General features: G+C 37.3%; 2 long non-coding RNA genes across 11 annotated transcripts in view; one reads left to right on the top strand and one right to left on the bottom strand.

Annotated features, from left to right (window-relative positions):
* 4930407I19Rik (RIKEN cDNA 4930407I19 gene) overlaps positions 1–11,878 on the bottom strand; it is a 34,219-nt gene extending 22,341 nt beyond the window's left edge. The window contains exons 1-3 of the long non-coding RNA NR_131070.1: positions 11,539–11,878; positions 10,829–10,962; positions 759–787 (exon numbers count right to left, since the gene is read on the bottom strand). This is a non-coding gene — a long non-coding RNA (RIKEN cDNA 4930407I19 gene). The remainder of the gene's footprint in view (positions 1–758; positions 788–10,828; positions 10,963–11,538) is intronic.
* The window catches only part of 1700023F02Rik (RIKEN cDNA 1700023F02 gene), a 79,883-nt gene that overhangs the window by 43,318 nt on the left and 14,769 nt on the right, over positions 1–21,796 (top strand). The gene's annotated exons all lie outside the window — the stretch shown is intronic.

The raw sequence follows: 21,796 nt of genomic DNA, 5'->3' as shown, positions 1-21,796 counted from the left end.
ATGGGGTCCCAATTGTCGATTCTCGATCTTACAGCACAAGCCATTGCTGTTCTATTCAGGAATTTTTCCCCTGTGCCCATATCTTTGAGGCTTTTCCCCACTTTCTCCTCTATAAGTTTCACTGTCTCTGGTTTTATGTGGAGTTCCTTAATCCACTTAGATTTGACCTTAGTACAAGGAGTTAGGAATGGATCAATTCCCATTCTTCTACATGATAACCACCAGTTGTGCCAGCACCATTTGTTGAAAATGCTGTCTTTTTTTTCCCACTGAATGGTTTTAGCTCCCTTGTCAAAGATCAAGTGACCATAGGTGTGTGGGTTCATTTCTGGGTCTTCAATTCTATTCCATTGGTCTACTTGTCTGTCACTATACCAGTACTATGCAGTTTTTATCACAATTGCTCTGTAGTACAGCTTTAGGTCAGGCATGGTGATTCCACCTGAGGTTCTTTTATCCTTGAGAAGAGTTTTTGCTCCCCTAGGTTTTTTGTTATTCCAGATGAATTTGCAGATTGCCCTTTCTAATTCACTGAAGAATTGAGTTGGAATTTTGATGGGTTTTGCATTGAATCTGTAGATTGCTTTTGGCAAGATAACCACTTTTACTATATTAATCCTGCCAATCCATGATAATGGGAGATGTTTCCATCTTCTGAAATCTTCTTTAATTTCTTTCTTCAGAGACTTGAAGTTCTTATCATACAGATCTTTCACTTCCTTAGTTAGAGTCACAAGAGCTAAAAAAAGAATTCTCACCTGACGAATACCAAAAGGCTGAGAAGCACCTGGAAAAAAAAAAAAAAAACGTTCAGCATCCTTAATCACCAGGGAAATACAAATCAAAATAAGCCTGAGATTCCATCACACACCAGTCAGAATGGCTAAGATCAAAAATTCAGGTGACAGCAGATGCTGGCAAGGGTATGGAGAAAGAGGGACACTCCTCCATTGTTGGTGGGGTTGCAAGCTGGTAAAATCACTCTGGAAATCAGTCTGGCAATTCCTTAGAAAATTGGACATAGTACTACAGGCAGATCCCGCAATACCTCTCCTTGGCATATATCCAGAAGATGTTCCAACCGGTAAGAAGGAAACATGCTCCACTATGTTCATAGCAGCCTTATTTATAATAGCCAGAAGCTGGAAAGAACCCAGATGCCCCTCAACAGAGGAATGGATACAGAAAATGTGGTACATTTACACAATGGAGTACTACTCAGCTATTAAAAAGAATGAATTTATGAAATTCCTAGGCAAATGGATGGACCTGGATGGCATCATCCTGAGTGAGGTAACCCAATCACAAAAGAACTCACACAATATGTACTCACTGATAAGTGGATATTAGCCCAGAAACTTAGAATACCCAAGATATAGGATACAATTTGTGAAGCACATGAGACTCAGGAGGAAAGAAGACCAGGGTGTGGACACTTTGCCCCTTCTTAGAATTGGGAGTGGAACGCCCATGGAGGGAGTCACAGAGAGGAAGTTTGGAGCTGAGACTAAGGGGTGGACCGTCTAGAGACTGCCATATCTGGGGATCCATCCTGTAATCAGCCTCCAAAGGCTGATACCATTGTATACACTAGCGGGATTTTGCTGAAAGGACCCTGATATAGCTGTCTCTTGTGAGACTATGCTGGGGCCTGGCAAACACAGAAGTGGATGCTCACAGTCAGCTATTTGATGGATCACAGGGCTCCCAATGGAGAAACTAGAGAGAGTACCCAGGGAGCTGAGGTGAACTGCAACCCTATGGGTTGAACAACAATATGAACTAACCAGTGGCCCCCAGAGGTAGTGTCTCTAGCTGCATATGTATCAGAGGATGGCCTGGTTGGCCATCAGTGGAAAGAGAGGGCCATTGGTCGTGCAGACTTTATATGCCTCAGTGCAGGGGAATGCCAAGGCCGGGAAGTGGGAGTGGGTGGGTGGGCGAGTGACGGGGGGAGGGGGGAGACTTTTGGGATAGTACTGGAGATGTGAATGAAGAAAAGTACCTAATTAAAAAATTATATAAAAATTAATAATGAATTTCTTCTCTACATTGAATTTCTGGTTCCACTAGTTCCTGGCATCACTTCTTGATATTTTGTCAGTATCTACTTGATACTGAGACAAGCCACCAGATTTACTTCTAATGTTCTAGAACCACAGAGAACATTCTGGAAGTCATAAAATTGGATCTGGGATAGAAGGGTGACTGGGAGAAGTGGAAACGGAGGAAAATACAATCAGAATATAATATATAGAAGAGTAAGTTTAAAAAGATAGAGAGCATATGTATATATACTTCTTATTTAAATATTTATATGAAATTGACAAGTTAAAAGTTATTTGACCTTAAATAAATCTATAGAAGAAATGAAACAATCTTGTATCATATTAAAATCAAATGTTATCATTTCTATTTGGATGCTATAAAATGTATTTCATTTTTTCCATTTAAAAATTTTAATCTACATTTTTTTATGTTTTTAAATAAAAGAATGTATCTTCTTCTCAGCACATCATGGTATCTTCCCCAAAGTTGACCAAATAATCTATCACAGAATAAGCCTCAACAGATACAAGAAGAGTGCATAATACCACGCATCCTATCAGATCACCATGAACTAAGACTAGACTTCAATAACAACAAAAACAACCCATAGAAACTGAACAACTCTCTACTCAATGATTACTTGGTCAGAGAAGAAATAAATAAAGAAATTAAAGACTTCCTGGAATTCAGTGAAAATGATGACACAGCATACCCAGACTTATGGGCCACAATGAAAGCAGTTCTAAGAAAAAAAAAATCATAGCACTAAGTGCCTTGGTAAAGAAATTGGAGAGATCCTACACTAGCAACTTAACAGCACATCTGAGAGCTCTAAAACAAAAGGAAGCAAACAAACAAAAGAATAGTAGAAGGCAGGAAATATTCAAACTTAGGGTGGAAATCAACCAACAAGAAACAAAGAGAAAGATACAAAGAATCAACAAAACTAAAAGCTGGCTCTTTGAGAAAATCATCAAGATAGATAAAGCCCTAGACAAATTAATTAAATGGCACAGAGATAGTATCCAAATTAACAAAATTAGAAATAAAAAGTGAACCATAAAAACTGAAACTGAAGAAATTTAAAGAACCATTTGCTCCTACTACAAAAGTAAATACTCATTGGAAAATCTGGATGAAATGGATGAATTCTAAACAGATACCATGTCCAAAAGCTAAGTCAAGAGTAGGCAAACTATTTAAACAAATCCATACACACTACAAATATAGAAGTCATTAAAAACTTCCCAACCAAAAAAAGCCAAGGGCCAACTGGCTTTATTATAGAATTCTTCCAGACGTCCAAAGAAGAGCTAATACCAACACTCCTCAAACTATTAGATAAAATGAAAAAAGAAGGAACACTACCTAATTCATTCTATGAAACCACAATTTCTCTGATACCTAAACCATACAAAAACCCACCAAAAAGAGAACTTCAGACCAATTTTGCTTATGAATATTGATGCAAAAATACTCAATTAAATCGAAGAACACATCATAACCATCATTTATGAAGATCAAGTAGGCTTCATTCCAGGGATGCAAGCTGGGTTCAATATATGAAAATCCATTAATGTAATCCACTATATAAACAAACTCAAATCATATGATTATCTTATTAGATGCTGAAAAAGCATTTGACAGACTATGGTGCTCCCTTCCTGTTAAAAGTACTGCAGAGATCAGGGCTACAAGGACCATACTTAAATATAATAAAAGCAATACACAGCAAATCAACAGCCAATATCAAATTAAATGGAGAGATACTTAAAGTAATCCTACTAAAATCATGGACAACATAAGGCCTGGCAATGTCTGAAAATTAATATGTGGAGTTGTCCTCTGCTCCACACAAATGTACACCTGCAAACACACACACACACACACACACACACACACACACACACACACACTTAAATTCCTTGGGATTTATCTTTAAATATCATTATGAGGAGAAAGATACAGTGGATGTATTTTCCAAGTCTTCACAGTAATGTGGCAACTAGAAATCTTCTAAACTCATTCAACAACATCTACCATTCTTTCTCATAGATGTCAAATACAAGTCTCCTATTTTAAGTTGGGTAACCATCTGCACTGTGTGATTAACAACAGTTATCAGCAATATGTCCCTATGTGATTTTGCAACACAGCATATGACAGTGAAAAATGTGTTATCTATTATCATTCAGAGAGCACACTCTGGCATGGCACCACGAATAACATTTCTTTAGATGCTAATTCAACGTGCGAGTCTTAGGAAACTTTGTGCTAAGTCCTATAATGATATATAAGGGCTCCCTTTCCTGTGTCTCCGCACAGGAATCTGTTGTCAGTGTTCTTTTTGATAGTAGCCAGTCTTCCTGGGATGACAGACAACTCAAAGAGCCAATGAGATCAGTAATCACTACGACTTTAAGGTGTATTTCCCCATGGAAGGAGTTACAGAGACAAAGTGTGGAGCAGAGACAGAAGGAATGACCATCCAGAGACTGCCCCACCTAGGGACCCAACCCATATAAAGTCACCAAACCCAGACACTATTGTGGAGGCCAACGAGGGCTTGCTGACAGAAATCTGTTATAGCTGTCTCCTGAGCAGCTCCACCAGCGCCTGACAAATAGAGGTGGATCACTGATACTTAACATTTCTCATATGCCCATTTAGACATGATGCTGTCTTTGGAAAATGCCCCCTCTGTACCTTTTCCCACTACTAAGTAATGGTATTTACTTTGTAATACTGCACTGAGCCCTTCATGAACTTCACAAATTAACGTCTTAGCTGACCTATCATTTGAAAACACTCTCCCTAGAGGTTGTCTTTCCTTTCTCTGGCAGTTATTTCATTGATGCTCTGATGCTTTGGAAGACTGATTTCTTCCTGTTGGTTTCTATTTTTTTTTTTTTTTTTTTGGTTACAGCAATGCAGGCAAGTCAGAGATTATTCTGTTAAATGAAATAAAGCAATCACAGAACGCTAAGTGTCATATGCCGCTTAGAAGTGAAATGTAAGAAATCGATCTCATAAAAGTCCAGGGTAGATTGGTGGCATTTGGAGGCTGGAAGAGAACAGCGTAGTAGGTGTGAAAGGTTGGTTACTGTCACAGTAAGGTGGAGAGGTTGGGTAACTATACCTAGGCAGGAATACAAGCCCTGCTGTCACATTTAATACAATGGTGACTATGAAGGACAGCAGTGCACTGTTTATCTCAGAATCTAAAATAAAAGGATCTTGAATCTTTTCAACAAGAACAGATAACACACACACACACACACACACACACACACACACACATATATATATATATCACACACACATATTGTTGTGTGTGTGTGTGTGTGTGTATGTGTGTGTGTGTGTGTGTATTCTAACACATACCTGTGTTATATACTGTTTGCATCATGTTAAAAATGTCTCTTGTAATTGAATGTAATTGAATATATATAAAATCTTCTTATGTATCAGTTAAAATAAATTAAGTTTTTCTTCCCAGAAGATGTTACTTTTACCAGTCCTTGCACATCTTCCAACCTTTATATTAACCATCACAGATTCACAGGTCAGAATGTGGCTCTTTTTCCTCTAATACATCAATAACTATAATTTTGAGTAGTTGGACTTGATGATTAAGGGTTGATGAATGCATACCTCTGAATTGTTTGCTTTTGGGGTAAGAGCCTACAGTCTATAAGCATGAGCTTTATTTACAGAAACAGTACTTTTCAAGAGGCTTGATGGCAGGGAGTTACAGGCAAGTGTGCACATTTTTGGCTTTTTTTTTTAGATCTCTGCCCCCTCCATCCACATATTTACATGGCATGCTTGGATTCAGTGCTGCTTCTCAGCATTCAAATGACAGACAGAGAGACAGGTCACGCATGATCTCAATGAAGGTGTGGATACTGCTGAAAATTTTACTAGGGCATCCTTGGGTTGTTGGCAGTCAAGAGCACACTCCACAGATGCCTGGCATGGGCCAGCACACCTCATCTCCTTGCTCCATTGTGCTTTCTTATCATGTCCTGGCAGAAAGAAGAGATGAAATTCTTTTGAATGAAGGCCCTGGACTGTGAAATTTGTAATAGATGGAATCCAGGTTTGCTTTGGTGTGGAAGCCGATTGTAGGGCCAAGCATCAGTGACAGTGCAGAGCAGGTGTAGGGTGTAGTCTGGCATGGCAGGCATTTCCCCCATCATTTCCATTTACTCACCTGGCTGTTAACAACTTCTTGCTGCTCAATAATAATCATGCAAACTCACAAAATCTGGAAAAGAAAGCATCTCCGCGGCTTCAATTTAAAAATAAATGGTAGACCTCAAAAGGAAGTGGCACGTGCGTACATCAGTTCTGTGTTAGATCCCAAAATAATACAATAATAGGGATTTAAGGCAGAAAATTAGAGAACTCCACATTTTCTTTTAAAAAAAGAGACCACTGGGAAAAAATTGTAGAACTACCTTCTAGGGAGTATTTGAGATTGGAAATTAGATTTAGAGCTGCAGTTAGCTGTCACAGTGGATGACCTTGCAAAGACTTGCTTTTACAGATTTTAATTTCTTATTTTAATTGTTCTTAAAGGTCTTATTTTATTTAATAAATAATGCCAATCTTAAGATGGTCAGTATAATGAGTCAAGGTTTCTATGTTATATTATATATTTGAATTAATTTTCCACTCTCCTTAGCTCTTACTGCAATTCTGTCCTCTTTTGTGTCACAGGTTACAGCCTATCACTGAAGGAAGCCAGAGCTGGAACTCAGGGTAGTTATAGGAATCTTGAGTCAGGAAACTGAAGTAGACATTTATTCACATATTCTCAGCATTCAAATGACAGGCAGAGAGACAGGTCGGGCATGATCACAATGCAAGGTGTGGATACTGCTAAAAATTCTGCTAGGACATCTTTGGCTTGCTGACAGCTGAGAGCATGCTCAGATATATTATTTTTAAATAAAAGTCCTCAGAACGTCAGCATCCAGATGAGTTATCTCTTTTTTAACTTTTTAGATGATTTCTGCTCCTGTACATACATACATATACATACACATACATACACACATATGTATATGTATGTAAATGTATATGCATATATATGCGCATGCATGCATATGTGTACATTATTCAAAGAGAGAAGAAGTAAAAACATTGCTACAGAATTTTATAGGACCCCACAGTTAAGAGAGTGGATTACTAAAGAAATCTTTTCAAAAAGATTTTGGCACTTCTAAAATTGTATTATATTGTTATATTATCATGATTTGGGGAGACAGAGGAAAGGTTAGAGATCAAAGTGAAATGTTTATGAGTCAAAGCTGACAAAGGATAGATCATGCTGGTTATTTTCTTGGCACAACTTGGCAGAAACTGAGATGTAGCCTGGGAAGAGGGAATGTCAGTGGAATTGTTCCATCAGATCAGCCTGCAGGCATGTATTTAAGGCAATTAAGGTTTTCTTAATTGCTAAATGATGTAGAAGGGCCCTGACCACTGTGGGTAGTAACACACCTTGGCGGGTAGGCTTGTGGTGTGTTTAAGGTTAGCTGAGTAATCCAGCGGGAATGGGCCAGTAACAGCTTTCCTCTTTAGTGTCTACTTCAGTTTCCTGACTCCAGATTCCTGTTCCTACCCTGAGTTCCTGCTCTGACTTCCCTCAGTGATGGACTGACATGAAATATGTCCTTGCCTTTCTGCTCCAGCAAAGAGGATATAGAATTGCAGTGAAAGCTGAGGAGAGTGAAAATTTAATTCAAATATGTGATATAACGTAGACACCTTGACTCAATATAGTGACCATCTGAAAACTGGTATTACTTCTTAAATATTAAAGATGTTTAAATTAATCAGCAAATAGTGGTGCCACACCAAGAGCATAGGCTAAGCAGAAGACACTTCATAATATATGTATATCAACAATTTTACATAAGTGAAGACATAGGTGAAAGCCAAGTCGACAATAAGATGGCAAAGTGGTAGATGTATGAAATAATTATACTCACTGACCATGCTAAAATGAGGTATGTATGTACGGATATCATTTCCATACTTTTCATCGATTATTCTCTGAATTTTATTCTCTATTATAATTAGAAAATATATAAAAGATAGTAAAGTGTGTGCCTTTCCATAAACAAAAATAATAGCAAACGATAATGTTCCAAGGAGCCATTTATTCATTTTTATAATTAAAAAATATTTCCTACATACAGTAAGGAAAATAATAAATGTTCCTGGCTGATCACAGATAGAAACAATACATATATAATGCAGATGTCTAGATTCTTTGGGTAGTAAGCATAGGGAGATGTTTAAACTAGATATGATCAAAGTCATATGATTTATAACAAGCAATCTCTTATCTAATTTTAGATCATTATTTCATCATGACACTTTTACTTAATTATATTTTGTATAATTATAGTTCACACTTCAAGAGTATTGAACCTTGGAAAGTACACAGAGGTTAAACCAAAAAGAACGTTTTGTTTTGAATGATTTATTTGCAACAAGCAAGCAAATCCTTTAAGTACTTGTTGGGAAGTTTGATGTATTTCTGTCTTCTAAGTTTTTATTTTAAGCTGAAAGAAATATGCCATGAGTTATTATAGCATACATAAATTTCTTTTGGCAGGTCTATTAAACAGGCATTTTCTATACTCATTGTACCACCAGTTTAAACTTCATGTTATAAAGAAAAAATATGTACGAAATATTTATGAGTTGTGCTAAAGACAATTGAAACTCGGAAGCTGTATTTTTTCTATCTGTGATTATGAGAATATTTTTACTTATTAATTTTTTGCATCTCAACACATTCTTATAGACAGAATTTTCTGCTTCTGACACACCTAGATTTAGACATGAATTTACATTTTGGATTGGTTTGTTGTCTCCAAGGAGACGTGTTTTTCTAAGAATATGTTTACATGAAATTCACTGAAAGAAAGTGAAATGCTGGTGTGTAGGTGTGCATCAAAAAGTTAATTCAGACTGTGATTTCTGTAATGCTTCTGTTTCTTGTTTTAGTGGCTCTAGGGCCACTAGTACCAACTCTTTAAATATTTACTGAATTGGGAAAGAGTAAAATTGCTAGAGGCAGATAGGGATTTATTCACTCACCCAAGAAATAAATACTGAGCAAAGGCAACATGCCAGTCACTGGGCTAATGTGAGCCTTCTTAAGTTTGCTTTGTTAGCACTTTTGTAACGAATCTCCGATGAAACTTTAAAAGCCTTCTCTGTATAAGATGTGCTGTAGTTAATTTTCTAGTCACTGTGATAAATTATCTGACAGAAGAGGCTTGAGGGAAGAAAGATTTATCCTACCTCACATCTGAGCAGTAAAGGAGGCAAGAGATGGGAACAGAGTCGGGTAGCAGGAACGTGATGGTTGGTGACATCTGTCTACAGTAACACAGTAGGGCAACTCTGGCTGGGGCTAGGGTTAAAATATGGCAAGTATGATGTCATTTCTTTCTTCCTGTGAGGCTCTGCCTTCCAATGTTTCCCAACCAGTATCACCAACTGGATATCAAGTGTTCAGAAACCCATGAGGGGTGCTCATATCCATACCATAAGAGGATACAAAGCTAAGAACTCACCAATTTCAGATTCCCCACACAGGCTTTTGGGTAAGTGAATGTTATCAGTTTCCTGGGCCTTACAGGAAGCAACCTTCCTCATTCATTGATAAATCTGAAAACTGTTGAAGACAGTAGCAATTTTCTTTTAAACCTTGACTTTGCATAGTTAACCCCAGAACCATTAAAGTGATTATATCTAATTCTAACAGCCTAGATCACATCTTGGTGACATCACCAATGTTTCTAATATGTGCTGTTATTGAGAAACACTGCTGCCTACTGAATGTCTGAGAATGACTATGTTGTCACAAAAATAAGAATATTTATGGGAGATCCTGGAGTGATCAATCTGGAAGGTAAAATTAAATATTTTATTTCCATTTCAGAAGGCATTGGATGATTGTGAGTTATACAGAGGGGTGTGGGAATGCCTGGTGATTATGGCAAAAGAAAAAATACAATCAAGTTGCAAAGTAAAATGACAAATCCTAGAAGGTTTGACCCCCACCTCATCCCCTGGGGGAAAAACCTCAAAGGGGATTTTAGGTGCAAAAGATAAATCAGTCAGAATTCAATATGGAGAAGTTCTCGGGAGAGTTGAACCCCTGATTATGATTGAATCATGAGTCACCAGGAAAGAATAATTGGCTGTTCAATCAGTGACAGTGAAAGATTTTCAAATGTAAAAACTGGAGGTAACGTGACAGAAAATCTTAGAGCTTTCCAAATGGAAAGGCTTTCCTGTAGACAACCAGGTCTGTGACAAACAGAAAAGAGGAGGTCTGGAGACCCTCTGACTTCTACCAATATTTACAAGACCCTTTTTGAGAGTACTACTAAAGAAAACCTTTAAATATGGTTTTTGATAACTTTATAGATAAACTCATTTAACTATGGGTAGCCTAGCTTGCACCCATTAAATAAAAATCCTTCTCGAGGACCTTCTGTGAGTTTCTTTCCTTACTCGGGTTTTGTTCTGTGCCTTCTTAACTATCCTGCAGCAATTAGTCATTTTACTGTAGGATTGACCAGGTTTTGTTCCCCTAGCGAAGGTGCATCCTCCATTCCTTGCATACAGAATTGAATCCTTCTGCCATTCCTCTTGGGACAAACCAGGTATTGTCTTCAGCTTTAACCACAAGACACTTTCGTTTTCTAGTTAGAGACTGGATAATTAATTGCAGAATACCTACACGTTCCAGCATTGTCAGGGGCCTGACAGAGTTCAAGGAAACAGCTCACAACTTTTTACAGCCACTGGTATCACTTATAGTCAACGAACATGAAAAGGAGCAGAGTGCCAGAATTCCAGATTCATGTGGTCTCTCTGTGGCATATCAAATGGAGAGGCAAAATTAATACATTAAGGTTATGCTTAGCAATTAGTGTTTCAAGATTTTCTCAGAAATTATCTAGTTAGATAATGACTACATGTTAATTTACTTACCATCAATCTGATGTTTTTAAATTACTGAAAACTCTTGGAAAGTGTCCTTATGCTCCTATAACTGCAAAACATCATTTCTTTCCTAATAATAGAATTAAAATAATCATCCTATTTCATTAAACACAAGTTCAATTTTTTTTTTTATTCTTTGAGTATTTAGAAGTACTACTTGTTTGGCCAATAAAGTTGTGTACTTTAGAAAGATCCAACAAAGCAGAATAAAAACACAAGCCTGTACTGTACTGTTGCTGAAGACATGACTTTATTGTTTATTATTATTATTATTAATTATTATATCAATGATAACATAGCCAGCTTCTTTAAAAAATTACCTATATTACATGAGCCTGCTGAATATGTTAAACCACTAGTTTCAATATAGTTAGCACCCTTGCAGCCTAGAATGTTCATAGCACTTGAAAATTCTAAGAATGTTTATCTTATAGATGCACTTACTGTTAAATAAGTATTTATTCCTTCGCACTTCGGAGCACATGCACATATGATTGACTTTGGTCCCGATCATTTTATTATCCTCTTTTATCTCCTTGCCCTTCCTGCCTTGTCCCTTCTTTGTATTACCACATCTTCCTCCTCCTGTTACATCTCTCTTTGTGTGAGTTTCATACTGTATTCCGAGTTGACTACAGGAACATGAGTCAGGAACATTAACAGTGGCTACACCCCTAAACACAGTGATCCCTTCTTTTCTAGGAACCAATCATAGCTTACTTCTTGGAGAGGGGTGAGACCTAGTGAGACCCTCCTCTCTCCATGACTGAATGTTGGTGAATCCAGTTTTTTGAGGCTCTTGTGTAGGTAACAACTGCCACTGTGATCTCACAAACACAGCAATCATAGTCTTTCCAGAAGATGGCTTTTTTTTTCCCTATCTTCACAGTCTGACTCTTAAGAATACACATTGGCTAAATTAGGTCAATTCACTTAATGGAAGAGATTTGGTAGTACTATGAAGAGGTAGAAAGCACCCATAATCACAGACACGTTAATGTATATGTATTGATATTGTTGGAGTTCAACAAAAGACCCTTACTCAGAAAGACCACAGAGACCGCTGCCATCACTGCAAAATACATGAGGATGTTTATTGATCCAACGTGTTGGGGACTCCCCTCTCAGCATGCAGGCCAGAGAAGAGACCCAGAACAAAGAAAGACACACACTTTTTATACCTTTGTAAGGGGCAGATTTGAGCAACAGGGTTTTCATTGGTGTAGCAAGTAATTCTTTCAGGCATTGGTTGGTTTGTATACTGACTAACCCTTTGGCCTAGTTACTCAATTTGCTTATCCCCATGGTGGGTTATAATGATTTGGTCAGCAAAGTAATAGTACATTTTGAACTTATGGATCAGTTATTAACATCACAGCTATTAACATCAGGGGGAATTCTCGCAACAAGGTCAGGGTGGTTTGTGGTCTTTGTCAGAATTCAGTGTGGGGTGGGGGACAGGAGAATTGCTAATCTTGCTATGGTTATTTCTCTGAGAACAGCAAATATTGTTTTGGTAGCTGCAGGCTTAATCATATTGACCGCTAAAACTATGTTTTTTACATTTGTTTAGTCAACCAGCTTCCTTATCTGGCTCTGCACTTGGCCTGCTAGTACAGTTTGGAAAGTCCTTTTCAAAGGGGGCAGGTACTGGGTAGTCTTGAATTCATTTTGGATATTACAATATAGGTAGATATATAGAGAAAAGCATATATGTATGTGCGTGTGTCTGTGTGTATATGTGTGTATGTATGTTATATAGATTAAATTATTAAAATTTAGCCTTATGCCAAGCATAAATAGAACAACAAAATTGGCGAGTTAATATCAAGCTATTCCCCTGTGTGCATGCATGTGGCTATGCATGAGTACACATATGGGTGTGCATGGAGGTTGGAGAGCAAGCTCTGCTGCAGCTCTTCAGATGCTCCAGGGATCTGCTGGTCTCCACTTTCCCAGTGCTAGGATTACAAAGGCAGTCAGTCTACCACACCTCGCTTTTTCTCTGTGGGTCTTGTGCATTGGACTCAGATCCTCCCCCTTTCTTAGCAAGCACTTTAGTAACTGAGTCGTCTCAGCAGTTCCCAAATATTCTGATTTTAGTAGCTATAAATGACCAATTGATTCAACTTCAAAATACCCAATTAGATAGGCAGGAAAACTGGCCAACTATGTATAGTCTCTGCCATCTTGTACCCAGTAGAAACAAGATCTCTATGACCCATGAAGTCATTATAGAAATCCTCACATGGTCAGACCATGAAACCAAGAGTAGTAAGCAGCAGTAGTCCTCATCACTCAAATGAAATTCATATCTTTATGTGCTACAGAAACAGGAGCCTGGAACACAGACCAAAGAAATTCACCTATGGACCCCTAGGATACCAGGGAGAAATGGTTAAATAAGTGGTCCCTAGAGGCTCCATGACCTGGGAATAAGGTAGAATCAAAATGGAAGATTTTATTCTATCATAGTTCCAGGGTCAAACTGTGAGGTTGGTGTACAGGAGACCAAGAAGGTGTTTTTAAATCCAGGATACAGTAGTGGCTGGAGTGTCCTAGATCTTAAGGTTGGATTTGTGGATGGATGATATTTCCCTAGACTTTCATAGGAAGTGCTAAGCAAGTTGTATGTGGGTGATTTATACCTTTGTATTATTGTATCATCTCATATATAGTATTTTATCACTAGCTATTTATGCCTATCTATCATGGGCTCAGGAATTAGTTTCCCAATAGGTAGATAACTAAATAGTTGTAACAAGTCACTGCAAAGTTTTGTTTCTGGAAACAGCATGCATTTGTTACTTTATAGTTCTGGAGGTCAGGCTTCTGAAAAGGACCCCCATTTGGCTGGTGCAAGCTGGTCTATGTTCCTGTTGGAGGCTCTATGACATAATTGATTTAATTTTCTTTTCCTCTCTAGTAGCCACCTGCATTCTTTGGATTGTGGCCTAATTGCTCTAGTGGTTCAGACATTCTTGTTCTCAATCAACTATTCAAAAGACTTTATGCTGAGTTTCCCATTAGATCCCCATCTGTGGGGGTCACTATGTCTGTTGCCAGAGGTGGGGGTTGGTACTGATAGCATATGATCCTTTCAAAAAGCAAAGGACATGATTCTCATGCAAATAGAAAACAAACAGGCCTGAAAGTTTTAAACAACTCAATGGCTAAGATGGAAACCATCAAATTAAAACCTGTTGAAAATTGGATTTGCATAAACTTAAATTCTCTGTAGATGCAATTCATTTGCGTTGCTATAAAAAGCAGTGATATCGGATTTTGTATCTTTTAAAATATTATTATTATTATTATTATTGAGTGTGTGTTGTGTGTACATGTGTGTGCTTGCAGATGTGCTCATTATGTGTGTGTGTGTGGCACCTTGCATGTATGGAAAGTAGAGGACAGCTTTCAGCATTCAGGTCTCTCTATTTGCCACATAGGTCCTGCAGATTGGCCTCAGGTCATCTGACTTGGCAGCAACCTTTATTTCCAACTGAGTCATCTTACCAGCCTATATATGAGTTTTTGGAGTGTTTCTTTTTTCTTTTAATTTTATCACTTTGACATTTTATCTAACTGTGAAATGCCTTGCTGGCATATGTTTTAAAAGATCCTTGGGCCATAAGGTTCTCAGTAGGTGCCTGATCCTATTAGCTACCATTAAATTGATTTAGCTTCTCTTGTTCTTTCCTATCAAATTAACTATTGAGCCAAAGTAGTGCTGACATCTACTTACTTTCATAGCTTCACATATCTAAACAAAAGAATGCTTGGTGCATTTAAAAGAAAAACAAAAAAACAAAAAACTGAAATGTATCACCAAAGCCATTGACATGAGAGTATAGTAAAAATAGGGCTTTTGCTGTTTCTAACTGAATATCTACATAGTCCTGTTTGCTTTTTCTTATAAAAACTGAGAGATAATTGTAGGTGAATTGTATTGTACCAAGTGACCTATGGATCTGCCTGTTCCAAGAAATGTAAAAACTAGTAGGCAAGATCAAGCTCTTCCATTGGGCTTCTCTATTATCACTGAAGGTAAATTTGGGTCTTGAACACATAAGTCACATTCCAGATGAGCCTTTCTAGGTGGTTAATGTCACCTCTGTATTTTATGCATACATGAAATCTCTTCTTTTTGTGTATCTATTTCAGTGATATTTGCCAGTAAAGAAGCAGTATGCTGCGCAGCTTGCTGGTATGTGGGAAGTAGAAAATGATAAGAACAAGCCACACACTGTCACTTTGAGTTCAGTTTAATGTATGTTCCCAACCTTGTGCTACATGGAGTCAGATTACTTTTATACTGGTGTCACTGTATGTTTAACACAGTTGTGTTTTAATCATTTTGTGTATTTTTTCCTTTTGTGCATTTCTCAAGTTCATTTCATCCTAACCTCAAAAATGTAAGATTGTTCATTTCACATTTTGAGCCAGTATAACTCAATAGATCTTACAGTGCACATAAGGAATTAAAAAAAGTATACTATTACCACTGCTGCTACTACTGCTGCTGCTTCTGCTAATAATAATAATAATAATAATAGTTACCAATGCCATTGGAGATAGGTCTACCACTTACAAAGGAAGAATTAAAGAGCTTGTGTTATATTCTGGTCTCATAGGAGACAAAATCCTTACGTAGGAATGGAAGTTGAGTGGGCACAATGGTAACGGGAGACCTGGCAAAGCTCTCATTTGGGTTTGAGAGATTTCTAAAGAGTATCACTTAATGTCTGATAAAGTATAAAACAACTGAGAAAAAAAACAGGGAATCTGTGACTTTCTACAGGTTGCAAATCAACTGATTGAGTTAATAATTTGGCTTGAAACTTTGAGAGAGTGTAATGAATACAAGTCAACATAAAAAGAGTCCAGTTCCTCGGGCAGAGATGATCAGAGGACTCCACCTTCCTTTTCCTGCAGCCCAGCAGAGGCAACCTTCCACTAAACCTCCCCTTCCATATGTCTCCATGCATACTTTAAGTGGAGTTCAGCAGAGCTCATGTCCCTCCAGGATTTCCATTTCGGCTCCCATGCCTTGCCTGGTACCTCAACCCTTCAGGGTACTGGGAAAGGATTCTCAGGGTTAGCCCCTCACACTGTGAGGGATGGACCTCTCAGTCAAAACTGTTTAATTATTAGTTTATCCTCTGCTTACCAATGATGAAGACTCTTGATGTCCTACTTAAAAGAATGGGAAAACCAAAGTCGCCTACAGTCTTTATTTCTGAGATATACTAATTTCTTCCCATCTACCAGATTTCTCAGTTACGGTTTTCTTTTATGCCTCTGTCTCCTCTACCAGAACTTAATATAAACCCCTCTGTCCTTAATCTAGACACATTCTCTGGGTTATTTCACACGTCTCTCCCCCAATTATAAATACGATGTTAATATGGTGTTCTGGACATTTCTGGTCTTTCATCTCATTCCTAGACACATAGATGAAGCTGTGCACTTGACACTTCCATTTGGAGTTGCACAGATATTCTTCATGCCCATAACTTCTTCCTCATCAAATATCCTTTATCTCCAATCTCAAGAAACACTGGTAGCATTCACTTAGCTTTCTCTTTGCAGAGCACGGCTCCTCCATAGCAGTATTTTTCTAACCCTAACCCTGTCAGTTATCTTCCCAACTTGTATATCTCAGACCTCACCATGTCTTTCTCTATTTTTAGAGTCATTTTGTTGTTCTTTATTTGTTTATTTTTAATGGCCAGGAACTGTGTGACCCTTGTCAAAGATGTGCTAAGAGGCTGGCTATAGACCAGTCCATTGTGCAGCTTCCAAAACCATGACTATCGACCACACAAGATCCAGATCACTCAGCACTTCCTTCATAGATCCTTGTTCTTCTTCCCCAAAGGCCTCTTGGTCCTAAGTCAGTATCATCACTTTGTTCTTATCTTCATGGCCACAGTTCTAAGGCATCCTACAGTGTTCTACTGCTGAGATCATCTTTATGCCAGTTGTCCAGGACTGGTCTGTTTTTGGACTGACATTAAACTTTTTAAGGAGACTGGAGAGATGACTCAGTGTTTGTGAGTACTGGCTGCTCCTCTAGAGAACCTGGGTTCAGGTCCCAACACTCAAATGGCAGGTTAACTGTCTGTAACTCTAGTTCCAGGGGATATGCACATGCATGTGGGCAAAATACCCACGCACAAAATAAAATAAAATAAAATAAAATAAAATAAAATAAAATAAAATAAATTTAAATATTCTTTTTAAAAATAAAAGTTTTGAAGTATATATATATATATATATAAATATATATATAAACATTTTTTTCTGATTATTGTTTGTTTCCAGATTTTCTCTCATGTAGTAATGTAATCCATTTATTTTCTAAATATTGTATTGTTGCAATTTTTGATCACCTGTTTATAGATTTTAAATTTCTAAAACTTCAATATACATTTATATTGAAAGTTCAATATACAATTAATATTTTATGCAATTGACCAAAATATTTTACATGGAATGCAAAGTAAAAGCTCAAGGGTACCCTTTCACTAAAACTCAAACATTGTCAGCATACTTTAAAAGTTTGAGTTTTAACACAAATACACAGAGAAACATACACATACAAGATGCTCAAACATACACACACACACACACACACATATGTGCTCATACACACAGATACACACACAGACACACAGAGATGTACACAGGCACATATAACTTTATGGTCTATGTTTTCATTAAAAATATAGAACACTATTTGATTATGCTTTGCTCACTAGGATACAACCCTGAAACATGGCTTCTATTCTTTGTTTTATGAAATCTGCCGGGCAATAGAAAATTTGTTAACCACATTTTTAAAGAACTATTTCTAATTGCATATTCTCAAGATTGATACTACAGGGAGACTGATATTTGAGGAATACAGGACAGAAAACTCCATTAGAGTCCTAGTGTAGGACAGACAGAGTAAGAAGAGACAGAGGCCAAAGGAATTAGAGTGAAGCATTTGCAATGTGACTCACAATGACTAGAGATCCGTGTAAGTGAGGTTATGAGTTTATGATGCTGTAAAAGATGGGGAGTAAAGATTTTTAGATGACAAAAATCCACCAAAAAAGATCATTGAGAGGCCTGGAGAAGAAGGATGTTGGAAGCAAGAGATATTAAGAAAGCATGCTATGTTCTTCCTACCTTCTCCATCCCAATTCTAATGAGTAAGAAGTAGCCAGAGTCTTTGTAGTATATTGTAAGGGATAGAATGTAGCCATGAAATTAAGAATAGACATATGATATACTAGCGTGACTCATAGGGCTAACCCTCTTTAGTCTCACTCACTCTGGTCCAGAGATTTTTTAGAAAACAAGGATATTTTATCACGGTGTAGTTCTCCCAAACTTGTATGAAAACTTACCATCACAAAACTACCTTACTATATACAGGGATAAATCATCAATAAGTCATATGTACATTCTGAGAATGGTCTCCAGATGTAGATTCCCCTAACTACAGCCACAGTCATCTAGCTGCTTACTTTGTCTGGTTCACACTGCCAGCCTATTCCCACTATCTATCTTATAAGGTTGCTGCCAGAATATCCCAAATATCCCGAAATACAACAAAGTTACATCTGAGAGTCATCTTGGATGTGAATCAAACAGAATTTCCCACCGAGGAAGCCAATTATTGCTGCATTCATGTGAATGATCCCTGAATATGATAATCTCCATAAAATATCCATGGTTGTTTTAGTGAATAATTCCATGAAAAAGAAATACCATCATGTACTAAACAAGGTGTGTCAACAAGCTGCTACTTTGACTATTACAATTTGCATTGAGAACTCACTTTTAAATATATTTTATAAGTATCTACTCAATCATGGCCTTCCTTATAATAATTGATCCACAAATTCCAATGTTAAAAATTACAATGGTTAATTTAACCAGTCTCCATCTGACTAATAATGTGGACTATAGTATTATGAGGTCATGTAGAATTACCATCAGAGAAAGTAATTTTCCTTAATAACATATATACTTAAAATACTTAATCACAACCTTATTGGAGCACAGTTATTAATATGGCCACTATGACTTACAGTTATATGTAGCAATAAATGTGAAGAGAGAAAATATCAAAATTATTCTTCTTGCAAAATTGTTCAGCAATCTCATGAGACTTAATAGTAATTAGATATGCCCAAATGGAAGAATATAGGTCCTGATAATAAATCTATCTATACGATATTCTATTTCTTTACTATTTTGCAGAGAATAAATTATGTCCCATTGTTAAAAGTAGAATATGTGCTTAGTATGTAATTATTTTTTAAACAGGCATACATACATACTGTAGAAAAACTAAGGTACAATTACACTTACTTTGTAATAGCAATTTATGCCAGCAATTATTCTGCAGGGAAGAGAATGGAAGATTGCAATATCTACTGACTGATCTTGAGCTCATAAATATTGAGGTGACGTCTCGAGGCTTCACAAATAAGAAAGACATGCTCTATCTCATATGTTCTTGTGATTTATAATGTCAGTCTTCCATGAAGCTATTTGAAGCAGAGGCACTAACTTATACTTTCTACAGAGTCTGGGTTAATCCCAAATGCATTTATTTGATGCGTATGCATTTTACATATGCTATGAGCATGATGCAGAAGAGTCTCACAGCAATATAGCTTAGACTCAAGAAACTGTGGGTACTAATGCAATACAGCCTTAAAATGGAAAAGTGAGAAGAGCAAATGCTTTGGACGAGCAGAGAGAGTTTTTAACATTTTCACCGTCTCCCTTAAGTGACTGGCTGCTGGTAACTAGGAGGAAAATGTAAACGCTCAGGATAGTTATTGTAGACTTTTCTTCAGTTCTGTCACAAATTTGTACCTCAAAATCTCATAAACAAAATAATGAGTGAGCAACCAGCAGTTCAGTGTCAGAGAACTTCCCTGGCATGCGAGAGAGTTCCGTTCTGTCACACAAAAGGTGAACACGATCAAGATTGGATTCATAAAACAACTCCCAGTGTGTCTGCACATATAGTGAAGGAATTTTGAAAGAGCAACTGCATGATATGCCCTGATGAAGTCTTACAAATTGGGCACTTTTCTCTGAGAAAGTGAGGCCATCCGTCTTCACTCACACTCAGGCTCTGTAGGTCAGCGCACAGAGACATTTCTCATCATTTAATCTAGAATATCCCTCTTTGCATTGGAAGGCAGAGCCTGGGGCAAGCAGGCGCAGCCCAGTTCTTGACCTCAGGATGTGGGCCCAGGCATACTATCCAATTATTCTGTTCTTTCCTTCTCTGGGTCTCCTCTCTACCTTTCTCCACAGGTGACCCAGGAGCCTTGATGCCTGAGGCATGAGTGGTAATGGAGTTTTATGCTCAGGATTATAATAGCATGGTTTAAAGTTCCAATTGGGTGATTTTATATTAAGTAACAACATTCACAATTGAACGTAAAGTTTTATTTTATAGATTTTTTTTTATTCTAGAAATTCTCCTTTTTTTCCTTTCATCTCCAATACAAATAAACTTTACTGAAAGACAAAAATATATATATGTGTGTGTATATATAACACACATACACACACACACACACACACACACACACACACACACATATATATATATATATATATATATATATATATATTAAAGCCAAGCTTTGCTAAGTTTGAGATATATATATATCATCTGTTCTGTTTCGGGCATTTGTTTTTTTAGCAGATAATGTTAGTGGTTATTTTGATTTTCAAGTGCAATGTGACTATGGTTTGATTCTAAAAATTTCACTTTTTTTTTTTTGGTGTTTCTATGAAGAGCTCACCAGAAAATCGATACTACAGAAAAATGAATAACAAAATCAAAAACAAAAAATAACAAAAATAAACCCTCTAACATTTGTTTAAAAAAAAAAAACAAACAAACTTCCAGTCATTGAGATTATTGGAAAAGGCATAAAGTATTGGTCCGTTAAATTCATTATTAAATTAGCATTACAATTGAATAACTTAATAAGACACTAGGGGTAAAAGACAAGTAGGTGTAGATTCTACTTGCTGGGAACTTAATCAATGAATGAGAGTAGTAATATGCTTATCACAAGAGCAGGCACAGTAAACAGGTGAAATGGTAGGAAAATTCCCAGTGCATTGTGGGGCTTTGGAGAGCCAGGGAATGTGGCTCAGAAGGGCTGATATTTAAGCTGGCTCATTAAGGATGAGTAAAGTTCATCAAGTGGATAAGTTAGTAAATTTAATTAGCAGAAAAATAATTAGGAAAGATTAGTGTGCTCGGCACGAAACTCAGATAGCGGAAAGGATCATGCAGGTAGCAGAGCCTGGAAATGATGCTAAGAGTCTGACTTGGCCAGGGTATGAAGCCTTTCAAAAGCTTTCAGGTTGGGGCTAGATAGATGGCTTAGTAGTCAGCAGTCCTTGCTGCTGCTGCCCCAGAGGACACAGCTTGGTTCCCAGAATTCATATTAAAACTTCATAATTGCTAATAACTCCAGCTCCTGGAGATTAGTGGCCCTCTTCTGGTCTCTGTGAATACCTACACATGTGTGGAACACACAGAGCAACAAATAAAAATAAGACGTTAAAAAAAAAACAGTTTGATACAATTTTCCATTTGCTTGTTTTGCATTCCAATAATGGAAGGTTGCGCCTAACCTTATGGTGTGAGAGTCTTTTGCTT

This window comes from Mus musculus, chromosome 10 (genome assembly GCF_000001635.26).
Source record: "Mus musculus strain C57BL/6J chromosome 10, GRCm38.p6 C57BL/6J".
Lineage (NCBI taxonomy): Eukaryota > Metazoa > Chordata > Mammalia > Rodentia > Muridae > Mus > Mus musculus.
This window is presented reverse-complemented; position numbering and strand designations above follow the sequence as displayed.